Here is a 14,748-nt window from a genome sequence, read left to right on the forward strand (position 1 = left end):
ACATCGAAGAAGAAGCTGAGGAGGTATTTGACTTTGGTTCACCTGAATTTACTCACAGTGATCTAGTTACTGCTTTACACGAAATGGCTAATGAATACAAAACATTATCCAAGGAATTCTAGGAGGTAAAGGCAGAAAGAGCTGACCTAAAAGATAAGTCAAGCGAGTCAAGCTGCATGCAGCGAAAAAAGCTTGATGGTCTTAAGGTCAAGCTAAGTCTGCTGGCTACTGAGAATGACACCTTGAAAAGAGTGTTCCAAGCAACTTTGACTGAGAACAAAAAACCACTTGAAACAATTAAGGCTTGGAATAAATCTTCGGTAACCATTGACAAGATTCAAGAAATCCAAAGACCGGCACATGACAAAACCGGTCTAGGGTTTGGAACAAATGAACAGTCTATGGAATCTTGTATTCAGTCAAGCCTGGACAAAGGCAATCTTAACAAAATAAGATTTGTCAGGTCCAACACGATATATGAACATGATGAGTGCAGCTTTGACAAAAATCAGAAAGCATCTAACGAACGAAATTCTAAGCATAGAGGGCTGGGATATGTGGATCCCCAGATCTCTAATCAAAGAGGAACTTGGATTAAACCAAAACCTAATGAAAGAAGAAAGGAAAACCAATCTAATTTCAAAAGGCCATGGAATGAGTCTAACTACTCTAAGAGAAGATGGTCAAAGGAGAAGCCTTACCAGTACTTTAATTGCAGGCCAGTTCAAAAGAGGTACAGGCTAACTGATAAAGATCAAAAAGGCAAGCAACACATAGCAACCTCACAAGCACACACATTTACTGCTTATCGACCGCACAGATTTCTGGACACGCACACGGGCAAACCTGTAAGGGTGTTCCAGGTGTGGGTCCCGAAAGGGCTAATCCGACCTGGACCCTACTAGATATGGGTACCAAAAGTTCCTCACTTTTTGCAGGTACTAAAAGTCCAAACGGGCGAGAAGACCATTTCTATCAAGGACACTACCTGGTACTTAGATAGTGGTTGCTCACGGCACATGACAGGTAATCCAGAACTTCTAACAGAAGTCGTGCTGTGCAAAGGACCAAAGATCAGCTTTGGAGACAACTCCAAAGGTAAAACTGTGGGTAAGGGTAAGATTATCCATGGTAACATCATTATTAAAGATGTGTTACTTGTTGACAAACTGTGCTATAATTTGATAAGTATTAGTCAACTATGTGACAATGATCATTCGGTCGAGTTTCACAAACACACTTGCATTATCAAAAATAACAAAGGTGAGACTCTTATGACCGGTGTAAGAGACCTAAACACCTACAAGGTAAACTGGTCTTGCTCACATACTTATTCAACTACTTGTCTTACTGCTCATCATGATAAACATTGGTTGTGGCATAAGCGGTTAAATCATCTAAATTTTAAGTCCATCTCTAACTTGAGGAAGCATGATTTGGTTTCTGGTCTGCCTGAAGGAGATTTTATAAAAGACAAAGTTTGTCCTGCTTGTCAACTAGGAAAGCAGGTGAGAGCAACCTTTAAAAATAAAGGGTGTATGTCTTCCTCCAAATGCTTAGATTTACTTCACATGGACCTATTTGGTCCATACCAGTAAGAAGCATAGGGGGAATGAGATATGCTCTTGTTGTTATAGATGACTTCTCTCGATTTACTTGGGTCATCTTTCTCTCTTCAAAAGATCAAACTGCACCTCACCTGATTAAGTTTTTTAAACGTTTGCAAAATGAACAATCCACTGTGATAGATAGAATCAGGAGTGATAGAGGGACTGAGTTTTTAAACACTGCTCTTATGACTTATCTAGATGATCAGGGAATCAAGCATGAGTTGTCAGCTGCTAGATCCCCACAGCAAAATGGGGTGGCTGAAAGAAGGAACCGTACTTTAAAAGAAGCAGCCAGAACTATGATTGCTGATTCAAATGTTTCTCAAAGGCTTTGGGCAGAAGCAGTTAATACAGCTTGCTACACTCAAAACAGATCTATGATTAATAAACGAGGACGTTCGTCAACCAATTGATGACAACCCTTTAGGGAATTATTTTAGGTGGAACAAAGATCATCCACCTGGGTTGGTTATAGGTGACCCTTCTGCTCCTCGAAAAACACGTGGTCAAATGATTAATGAATTCTTGCATGCAGCTTTCATATCTCAGGTAGAGCCCAAAAAGATAGATGAAGCTCTATCAGATGCCAGCTGGATTGAAGCTATGCAAGAAGAGTTGAATCAATTCACCCGCAACAATGTTTGACATCTAGTTCCTCGACCGGAAAATCAAAATGTGATTGGAACTAGATGGGTGTTTCGTAACAAGCTCGATGAACATGGCACTGTTGTGCGTAACAAAGCTCGACTTGTTGCCCAAGGATTCAGACAAGAAGAAGGCATAGACTTTGAGGAATCATTCGCACCAGTTGCAAGACTAGAAGCAATCCGCATCTTTCTTGCCTATGCAGCTTTCAAGGACTTTAAAGTTTATCAAATGGATGTCAAGTCTGCATTCCTCAATGGTCTACTTCAAGAAGAGGTGTACGTTGAACAACCACCAGGTTTTGTCAATCCTACTCATCCTCAATATATCTATAAACTTGACAAAGCCCTCTATGGATTAAAACAAGCACCGCGTGCATGGTACGATACATTACTAAAATTTTTACTAGAACATGATTTCCAAATTGGAACGGTCGATAAGACCTTGTTTAAATTTGTAAAAGGTGATCATGTGTTACTAGTACAATTATATGTTGATGACATTATATTTGGGTCAACTAACCCCAAGTTGTGCTCAAAGTTCTCTAAGATGATGCAGGAGAAATTTGAAATGAGCATGATGGGCGAGCTAAATTTCTTTCTTGGATTGCAAGTAAAGCAACTTGAAACTGGAATATTTATCAATCAATCCAAGTATGCCAAGGAATTGGTAAAGAAGTTTGGAATGGAACAGTGATCAACTGTATCTACCCCCATGAGTACATCAATCAAGCTTGATAAAGATGAAGGGGGAATCCCGGTCGAGGTAACAATGTATCGAGGCCTTATTGACTCATTGCTTTATTTGACTGCCAGTCGACCGGATATCATGTATTCAGTTTGTTTATGTGCTAGATTTCAAGCAGCACCTAAGCAATCTCATTTCATTGCCGCCAAACGAATAATTAAATATATTAAAGGAACTACTAATGTGGGTCTTTGGTATCCCAAAGATTCAAATCTTAATCTTATTGGCTATTCAGATGCAGATTATGCAGGTTGTAGAATTGATCGCAAAAGTACAAGTGGCACATGTCAATTCCTTGGAGATAGACTAATTTCGTGGTCAAGTAAGAAGCAGACATCAATTGCTACCTCGACCGCCAAAGCAGAATATCTCGCTGCTGGCAGCTGTTGTGCTCAAATACTCTGGATTCAACAACAGCTTAATGATTATGGAATCCGGTCGAGTGAAGCTCCAATCTACTGTGACAATACAAGTGCCATAGCCATCACTCACAATCCAGTGATGCACTCTAGGACAAAGCACATTGATGTCAGGCATCACTTTATCCGAGATCATGTCTTAAAGAAGGAAATCAGGCTAGAATACATCTCTACCGATCAGCAAGCAGCAGACATATTCACCAAGTCTTTACCGGACGCTAAGTTTTCATATTTTCGAAATACTCTTGGTTTAGTAGATCTAAGTTAGTTTGCATGTTTTTAGGGGGAATGATTGCCAGTATGACGTTAATAGCTTAGCTGTTACATTGACATAAATGTTGGCATATCATCCGCCTTTAGCTAGTCTCTGACAGGCTCCGTACTAGCAGCTTTGTGCTTTGAACCAAATGACATTAATTGGGCGCGGTGATTATACTCTTCAAAACTTTTTGAATTTCAAAAATCCTTTTCATGACGTCACCCTATGGCCCATAGGTTCCTATATATACTTCTTTACACTCGTATATCAACCTTTCACCGTCGCTAAAGCTTTCATATTGCATTAAAAGTTCTATCGTATTACTATCAAGCTTTTGTTTACTCTCTGCTCGAGTTCTTATCTACAGCTATCATGTCGATCCAAAAGACTTGCCTTGCAATCAACTTTGATTCCTTTATTGAGGCAAACAATGCAGGAATCACTGAGGTCTTCACCATGCTTGAAGCCTCTGGACTAAAGAAGTTTCTGGGAAGCAGCGCCATCTGCGATCTGCCTGTTTTGAAGGAGTTCTTTGCAACCGCTCAAATTGAGCATGGGACTGTCAAATGCTTGATCCGGACAGAGTCCTACTCATTCAATCAAAAGTTCTTCGCCAGCACATTTGATCTGCCCTCCAGGGGTTTGACAAAATGCGCGGATCTTCCCGATGGTAACTGCTCATACTGGTTAAAGGAGTTCTCAACCACTGATGCTCCGATCAAACTGCCGGCTCAGAAGACATCTCTTAAAGCTCCATTCCGGCTATTGACCAACATCGTGGCCAAGAATCTTCTTGCCAAGGCTGGATCATACGACAAGGTGACGATGGAGAAATTCCAATACATGGCTTGTATCGCCTCCAAAATCAACATCAACTGGTCAGACATATTGTTCACTACCTTATGTGAAATGATCAGGGGAAAAGGGCAATCCGAGGGATTTGCTCTGCAAATTTGCCACATCTTGAGCGTCCTTGGAGTAGACTTCTCCAAGACGGAGCCTCTGCATCCCACCAAATGGCTCAACAAGTCTACAATCTTCAAGTTTCTGAACAAGAAAGAGGTTGCGGTCGACACTCTGCCTTCAACCGCAAGTGTTATTGCTGTCACTCAACCGCTTTCAACAGTTCCGGTAGCGGCCAAACCAGCCCATACCAAGAAATCTGCCAAGCGTCAACTTATCATAGAGTCTGACTCTGAAGACGAATCACGTGAGAACGTTCCACTGATTCAAGCCTTCAGCAAGTCATCTCCTTCTGTCTCCAAAGCAGCTGTGTCATCCACGCCTGCAGGCGAGAAGAAGAGGCAGCACAAGAAGTTAAAGTCTCTTTCTGGACTTGCTCCTACCGTTCCAACACCAATTCTGCCAACGGTTGAGACTACTACCACTGCTGCTACTACTGCTCCACGTCCTACCAAGGGTGTGATAATCAGGGAAGGTGCCTCATCAACTCCAAAGGTCACTCTCGCTGATCCCAAGGACAAAGGGAAAGGTGTGATGATCTACTCACCTAAGGCTCAACCAGCAGCTACTGTAGAGTTCAACTTGATCATCTCTCACGTTCTCCGCACTGTCAAGCGTCACCTACAACGCTTTGACAGATGGCATCATTCTCGTACTCACCTGACGTTTGCTCAAATATTTCCTAAGTGGAAAGCTCTGAATGTTATTGAGCAAAAGATGCTTCTTTTTGCTGACACTAAAGACATCGTGGAGGCTCTGGGAAGAAAACAGTTCATCGACTTGAAGCTTCGAGGAAGCCTGTTATCTCTGTTGATTAATGAGCGTGTCAAGAACTTTAAATCCAAGAGTCCTACCGCCGCCAATGACTTTGTGATTCTGACTGGACTACAGAATAGTCTACGTCAAATCACTCAACTACTTCAGCACTTCCAAGCTCTTAACAACGTAAAAACGGCAGCTTCAGCAGCTTGTTTACAGGCTTATGGACTGGAAGCACAGGTGATGATGAAAACTTTTCTTACCCAAGATCAGGGTGAAGAAGACGTCTCTGCTCTTACTCTTTCAGATGGGATTCTGACCGGTCTCATCACTGCTGACCTGTTTCAATCATCCGCTCTAGGATCGATTGTGGGAGCATCTTCATCGATCGACCCCGCCTCAACCGCAGTCCAAGCAGTAATTCAACCGGAAGCAGCTGTGCCTGCTCACTCATCTCCAGCGACGACCGCTCACACCTCTCCCAGTCGTCCACAAGATTCTTTCGAAGTGATTGAAAAAGAGATTCCTGTCACCTCTGTGACAGAAGCTCCTTGCAGCAGTGAAGCAGTAGTGCCCCCAACAGAGATACCAAGCACTATTGTATCACTTGCACCTTCAGAACAGCCAATGACTGATGCTGACCCAGCACTTCAACCGTCTCTATCTACTGAAAAGTTTGTGGAAGATCTCCTAATGGATGAACCGAGTGCTGATCCTGCTACTCCACCAACCATCTTGGCTGCAGTCGAGACTCCTACATCTCCAACTGTACCACTATTGAAAGGTCCATCAGCTAGCTCACCAGCCAGATCACCAGCACCACATCATCTTGAGTCTGGCCCGGTTTCACCAAGGAATGACACACAGAGTCAAATGCTTCCTACTGATGACTCATTAATTGAAGCCATGGCCGCAGCTCTGGATCACACTTTGATAAATAGGCTTCATGAGCTCATTCAAACAGTTCGATCCTTCTCACAAGACATCACAAACTCATCCTTATCAGTTGACAATTCACGCCAGACGATGATTCGGCATTTTGAGACCGTGTCTCGAGACCTTGCTCACCTGTCCAAAGAGATCACTGCCCATCATCGCACTCAAATCAATACGCTCTCTACCGTCTCCGAACAAGTTGTCAGATCCGAAAACCGCCTTCATAGGCAGTTGAATGATCGGATGGACACTATGCAAGCTACTCTACTTGCTCAACTAGATGCAAAAATTGATACTATGCAAACCTGCCTTGGCACTCAACTCACTGAGATCATCCTTCGACTCAACCAAGGTGATGCCAAAAAGGGGGAAGAAGAGCAACGAAGAGCAGCAGAGGCAAGAAGACGTGAGGAAGAAGCCGACAGAAGAAAAAGAGAAGGCGATAGGTCAGGAGGAGCCAGTTGGTTCAAAAGATGAACAACTTATCTCTTCTTTACTTATCGCAGCTGCATCTCCTTTTTGTTTTTCTTTAGTAGGTGTAATAAGAATGCTTATTGTAATTAATGAAATTCATTCTCTCAATGAAGTTCATTGTAATGCTTTCATATTGTCCTTGGAGCACTTAAGTTTTGTCATCACCAAAAAGGGGGAAATTGTTGAATCCGACATTTTGGTGATAACAAACAACAACTCATTGTATAGGAATGTGCTACCAATCTTTTGTACTTCAGAAATCTACTACAACTCCTACCGCAACCGTCTAAACCCTTCAAGTTATCTACCGGAAGCTTGTCAACCGCCTTTGTCTCTCGACCGGTTGCAGTCACAAGCCTATCGACTGGTTATTCAAACCAGCAGAGGAGAAATCTCTCTATCGGAAGAAAGTCAACTGTTTATCAAGATATCTCAAGATAAATACTTGAGACAAAACGTTCTTTGCAAGATCTTTTATCAAAAGCAGAACCGGCGTATCAGAAGATCTGTTGACTCTTGCATCGAGACAACAGGTTGCACTAAAATGGCAAAAACGCAGAATGGCTACAGATAAAGCATTCGACCGTTTATACCAGTTTTGGACCCTGGAAGTTGTCTGCATTTAAAGAAGAGTACGATCTTCATGCAGAATCATCAATGCATTTATGAAGCATTAAATGTGCATTCAATGCAGCATCAAAACGTTCAAAATAAAGACGTTGATGATTGACCTATATAAAGGGAAGATTGCTCAAGACAAAATAAGAAGACAAGCAACACGAAAAATCTCAATCAACTCAATCACTTGAATACTATCAGAAGTCCTCATCTGATATACTAAAGCAATACTTGAGCACACTTACAAGATCATTCACTTGCTGCTCAAATAAACCCTCGCCTACAGTTTACATATCTGATCTTCAAGGATCATCCTAGGGTTTCCAAGCCTCTCGACCGCTCTGCAGTTTGAGAAGCTCAACCGGACTGTATTCATGATTGAAGAGACTTGAAGCTACTCTGAAAGCTTCCACCAGTCTGATAAGAACTGAGAATCTTATCTGTGTAAATCTAGGAGTTTCGGATTAGGCATTGGATAAGTCCTAAGTCTGAAGTGGGTGTATTGCAAGACGTTGTAATAACCAAAGTCTTCTAGTGAATTCCTTCCTAAGTGGAAGAAGGGGAGACGTAGAAGGATTAAGCCTTCGAACTTCCATAAATCGTGCCTCAGTCTTTACTGCATATTTATCTTACATATTGCTCATACATCGTGTTGTAACTTGCCTTTGCATCACTAAAACCTCTGAACTATTTCCGCACTATTTAAGTTGTTCAAACCGTTTTAGAAGTTGAAAAAACAGATTAAGTGAACTAAACTTCACTTGATCATTTTGAAAAGGAAGAAAATAAGTTTCAGAGTGTATTCACCCCCCTCTACCCTCTGAACCGATCCCAACAAGATCTTTCGAGTTTTTTTTTTTTTTTTAAAGTGCTGTATCTTTCAAGTTATATCATCCTCATTTTGTATCTTTATCTTTATCTTTTTTTTTTTTTTTTTGAGCACATCTTTATCTATTTGTACCTACCTAATACCTAAAAAACAAAATATATCCTCCATATCGTATAATACATGTTCATTGCTTTTAGATAGATCCATATATATGACATTGTTTGGTGTGAAAGATAAAACATATATTGATTAATCATCCTTGTTGGTTTTTTCTATGTTTGGCTTAAGTTCTTCCAAGGATTAGTGTCATTTACTATTGTCTAATCCAAGTATATTGATTTAAAATCCTTATATTATTAATCCCTCATCATCCAATCCATATGGATATATCATAAATGTTCGATTCATGTTTTATTTTATTTTTTCCAATTCCAAGCGAGAGTAGACGTACGAGAGTGAGATGAATTAACAGAAAATGTAGGAACAAATATATATCTAGAAATCAAACATGTAAATTTTACGTAATGACTCAAATTATTCAAGAATACATAAAATTACGCATTGAATTTCTGGTAGTAAGTAGATCTAATAATAATAATAATAATAATAATAAAAAACAAACAGTGTTTGTGATTGTTGCTGAAGAAATAAAACAAAAGATATGCTGAACTTGAAACGTTACAGATATATATATGGATCTTTACTTCGTTTGTGTTTGTTTCTCAGGTGGCACGAACATGTTATCATGAGAGAACAATGTCTCGAAAACATTTTGACGAGAGGGACACAGTCATAAGAGAACAATGAAAAGGTATATAGTTCGCGTGATCCTTAAAAAATTAATTGACACAATGAGACATGCAAGTAAAAGCGCAACCCCATAAAGATAGAAGAAGTATACATTATGCTTAGAATTATATATGTACACTGAGAGGACAAAATCCACGTACCAGTATGACCAACCATTCATAAACAATGATTATAATGGAAAATCACAACAAAGAAAATGAGTGGTTTCAATCAAATAAATGTTTTATATATACTCACATTTTGTATTCATTATCTCAAATCAATATACTCAAATTTTGCATGCATGCACCCTATAGCTATACAGTTCAACATATGTATGAAAGTGATTGCATGTATTAGCTTTTTTTTTTTTTTTTTTTTTTCTGGAAATGCTTATCACCATTCACCATGTTGAATGAACACAGCCACACAGGCGTGAGGTCTGAATTATTAAATTTATATGCCAAAATCTGAGACAAAATTAAAGACCGTAAAAAAAAAATCACGCACGTTCCTTCTCATGAGGGTCAAGCAGCTGGTATAGATTCAATTATTCAAAGTCAGTAGCTTCAACCCATTACCACTGCTATTACAGTCAAATCCATCGAATTTGATCGAGCGGCTCCCTGCGTCGATTCTCCGATGAAACACGGCCGCGTCACCATCCGGCTACCTCTTCAAGATTCGCCTTTCAGGTACGTAAACATGTGTTTGTTTAATTTCTTATCTCTTTTGATTCTTTCCGCGTATGGGACAATGGAAACCAGGCCCAAGATCATGAGATCTTGGATTAGACTTCAAAAATTAAGCCCATGTGTTTCCGAGTTCTAATGTGCCCTAAACATATGGGCTTAGCTTTTGTTTCAAAAGCTAAGCCCATAGACTCCTTCGAAAAATATGGGCTTTATTTTTGAAATCACAATTGTTTGCATTATATATACTAGCCAACGACGCACACACATTGCATATATAAAATTATATTTTTTAAATTGAAATATATATTATTTTTTAAAATCTTAATATCATTAAATTTTTTAAACAATCATGCACTCTTTAAAGAGCAAATACCATGAACTATAAAAAATATTGAAAGTATGTTAGTGGGTATGCACGTATCTGTGAATTTAGAATTGGACATGTGAAATTTTAATACTAATTTAGGTATGTGTATTAAATATTTTTATTTTTTTTTAGTTAGCAATGCACGTAAATATAATTTTGAAATAAGGGCAATTTTATGAGAACACTTAAAAATACCAAAAGTAGTTAGTATAACATGGTCTTGTTTATTAAAAGTAATATGTATATATATATATATATATATATATATATATATATATATATATATATAATAGAATGTTTTATCTTTTTACTTTCCTAACCCTTTCAAAAAATACATATAATAATTTTCAAATAAAGCGATTGTTTTGGGTCTAAAAATATCACAATCAATTTTTTTGTATTAATTTAATGAAAATGATGTTCCATTTAATATTTTCCACTCCTTTAATAATAATAATAATAATAATAATAATAATAATAATAATAATAATAATAATAATAATAGTAGTAGTAGTTTTCGAATAAAGGGATCGGTTGATTTAAGTCCCAAATATGAAATTGGTCAAAATTTATAGACTCACCCAAGTCAGTAATTAGAAATCTTAAATTTGTAAGATTATTATGATGAGATATAATATCACCGGTGGGCAAGAAAATAACAACGAATTAAATGACTAAGCAAATGATTTTATGTTTAGAAAAACAAGTTAGCTAAAATATTTAAATATTAAAAATAAATTACATCACATACATTTTACATAAAATGGATATATATATAATAATAATAATTAAATCATTATAAAATATAATTGAAAGATAGTTATTTTATTTTATATCTCAATATTATTAGATCACGTAAATTCTCTTATTTTAACAAAAAATGATATTATGAATTGATGATCCAGAAAATAAAATTTAACGGTGAAATTAATATTGTGCGAGCTATAGCATCCTTAAAAAAATATGATTTTGTTGAAAATATATATTATTATTATTATGTTGAATATTGAATGTTGAATATTGAGTTGTAAAATGTGAAAAATTAGTGTGTGATGATGTAGATGATGATGTATTAATTTTTGGACTAATCTCAAATGTGGATCTATAAATAGGTCTTCATTTGTGATGAAAAACACAATTGAGTTGAGAGAAAAATATTGTGAAGTGTAGAGTTTGATATATTTTGAGTTTTAGAGTTTTTACTTTTTACCATAAATTTTTATTTTTTACAACACGTTATCAGCACGATCGCTCGAAGGTTTTCTATAATTTCCGACGCTCCAAAACACAAAGAGAAGACAAAAATATTCAACAAGTAAGAATATTTATTTTATTGTTTATATATTTTTATCGTGTATATATTAATATATAATTTCATGTTATTATATAAGAGGTTGTCTATGACACTGACCTTATAATAACGTGATATGATATATATTTATTATGTATATATACTAACTATATTAATATATAATTTCATGTTATTATATAAGAGGTTGTCTATGGCACTGACCTTATAATAACGTGATATGATATATATTTATTATGTATATAAACTAACTAAATTAATATATAATTTCATGTTATTATATAAGAGGTTGTCTATGACACTGACCTTATAATAACGTGATATGATATATATTTATTATGTATATATACTAACTATATTAATATATAATTTCATGTTATTATATAAAAGGTTGTCTATGACACTGACCTTATAATAACGTGATATGATATATATTATTGTGTATTTATACAATATTCGTATAATCTCATATTATTATATAAAATGATGTCTATGACACCAAACTTATAATAATGTGATATGATATACATAATTATTTGATTATGATTATCATTATATGCATCACATGATTATCACATTTTTTATTCAACACATACTCGATTTTTTTTCTTTCTCCCAACGGTCACAAGCGGTAATAAACGGCTAGTTTTTGTCCTATAAATATGATCACTCAAAATCATTTTCAATCACACCAAATTCATTCTTTCTCACAAAATAATTTCTCCTCGATTTTTCGAAGAAGAAGATGATGGCGTTTCTAAGGCTATTTTCATATCGATTATGATTATCATGCTCACGAGTCTTTTATTTATCGGTGATTATCCACCACACACTTTTTATTTATTTGTACATGCACTTGTACTCATTGTGTTGGGATCGGTTCAGAGGGTAGAGGGGGGGTGAATACACTCTGAAACTTTTCTTCTTCTTTCTTTAAAATGATCAAGTGAGGTTTAGTTCACTTAATCTGTTTTCTCAACTTCTAAAACGGTTTGAACAACTTAAATAGTGCGGAAATAGTTCAGAGGTTTTAGTGATGCACAGTTTATAATGCAATGTATGAGCAGAATGTAAGATAAATATCAGTAAAGACTAAGGCACGATTTATGGAAGTTCGAAGGCTTAATCCTTCTACGTCTCCCCTTCTTCCACTTAGGAAGGAATTCACTAGAAGACTTTGGTTATTACAACGTCTTGTAATACACCCACTTCAGACTTAGGACTTATCCAATGCCTAATCCGAAACTCCTAGATTTACACAGATAAGATTCTCAGTTCTTATCAGACTGGTGGAAGCTTTCAGAGTAGCTTCAATTCTCTTCAACAATGAGTATAGTTGAGTTGAGCTTCTCAAACTGCAGAGCGGTCGAGAGGCTTGAAAACCCTAGGATGATCCTTGATGATCAGATACGTGAACTGTAAGCGAGGGTTTATTTGAGCAGCAAAATGAATGATCCTGTAAGTGTGCTCAAGTATATCAGATGAGGACTTCTGATATTGCTCAAGTGATTGAAATTTTTCTGAGTTGCTTGTCTCTCTTCGTTGTCTCGTATCACTTGTTGTTGTTTTTTTCTTTTTGAGCAATCTTCCCTTTATATAGGTCAATCATCAACGTCTTTATTTTGAACGTTCTGATGCTGCATTGAATGCACATTTAATGCTCATAAATGCATTGATGATTCTGCATGAGGATCGTACACTGCAGACAACTTCCAGGGTCCAAAACTGGAATAAACGGTCGAATGCTTTATCTGCAGTCATTCTGTGTTTTTGCCATTTTGGTACAACCTGTTGTCTTGATTTGCAGGAGTCAACAAATTTTCTGAAACGCCGGCTCTGCTTTTAATAAAAGATTCTGCAAAGAACATCTTGTCACAGGTACTTGTCTCGAGATATCTAGATAGGCAGTTGGCATTCTACCGGTAGAGATATTTGTCCTCTGCTGGTTTGAATAACCAGTCGATAAGCTTGTGACTTCAACCGGTCGAGAGACAAAGGCGGTTGACAAGCTTCCGGTAGATAGATTTATCCTCTGCTGGTTTGAATAACCAGTCGATAAGCTTGTGACTTCAACTGGTCGAGAGACAAAGGCGGTTGACAAGCTTCCGGTAGATAGATTTATCCTCTGCTGGTTTTGATAGTCAGTCGATAGGCTTGTGACTTCAGCCGGTCGAGAGCAAAGGCGGTTGACAAGCTTCCGGTAGAAGTTGTAGTAGATTCCTGAAATACAATGGTTGGCAGCACATTCCTATACAATGAGTTGTTGTTTGTTATCACCAAAATATCGGATTCAACAATTTCCCCCTTTTTGGTGATGACAAAACTTAAGTGCTCCAAGAACAATATGAAAGCATTAAAATGAACTTCATTGAGAGAATGAATTTCATTAAGTACAATAAGCATTTTTATTACACCTACAGAACAAAATAAGATCCATCTGCGATAAGTAAAGAAGAGATAAGTTGTTCATCTTTTGAACCAACTGGCTCCTCCTGACCTATCGCCTTCTCTTCTTCTTCTGTCGGCTTCTTCTTTTCTTCTGGACTCTTCTTCACGTCTTCTTGCCTCTGCTGCTCTACGTTGCTCTTCTTTCCCCTTTTTGGCATCACCTTGGTTGAGTCGAAGGATGACCTCAGTGAGTTGAGTGCCAAGGCAGGCTTGCATAGTGTCTATTTTTGCGTCGATTTGAGCAAGTAGAGTGACTTGCATAGTGTCCATCCGATCATTCAACTGCTTATGAAGGCGGTTTTCGGATCGGATAACTTGTTCGGAGACGGTAGAGAGCGTGTTGATTTGAGTGCGATGATGATTAGTGATCTCTGTGGACAGACGAGCAAGGTCTCGAGACACGGTCTCGAAATGCCGAATCATCGTCTGGCGTGAATTATCGACCGATAAGGATGAGTTTGTTATGTCTTGAGAGAAGGACCTAACCGTTTGCATTAGCTCATGAAGCCGATTTATCAAGGTATGATCTAGAGCTGCGGCCATGGCTTCAATTAAAGAATCATCAGTCTGAAGCATTTGCCCTTCTGGGTCATTTCTTGGTGAAACCGGGCTAGACTCACGATGATGTGGTGCGGGTGAACTGGCTGGAGAGCTACCCGATGGACCTTCCAATAATGGTACAGTTGGAGATGTAGTAGTTTCGACTGCAGCCAATATGGTTGGTGGAGTACCAGGATCAGCACTTGGTTTATCCATGATGAGATCTTCCATAAACTTTTCAGTAGATGGAGACGGTTGAAGTGCTGGATCAGCATCAGTCACTTGCTGTTCTGGAGATGCAGGTGATACAATAGTGCTTGATATCTCCGTTGGGGGCACTG

The sequence above is a fragment of the Henckelia pumila genome, chromosome 2 (genome assembly GCF_033568475.1).
Source record: "Henckelia pumila isolate YLH828 chromosome 2, ASM3356847v2, whole genome shotgun sequence".
Lineage (NCBI taxonomy): Eukaryota > Viridiplantae > Streptophyta > Magnoliopsida > Lamiales > Gesneriaceae > Henckelia > Henckelia pumila.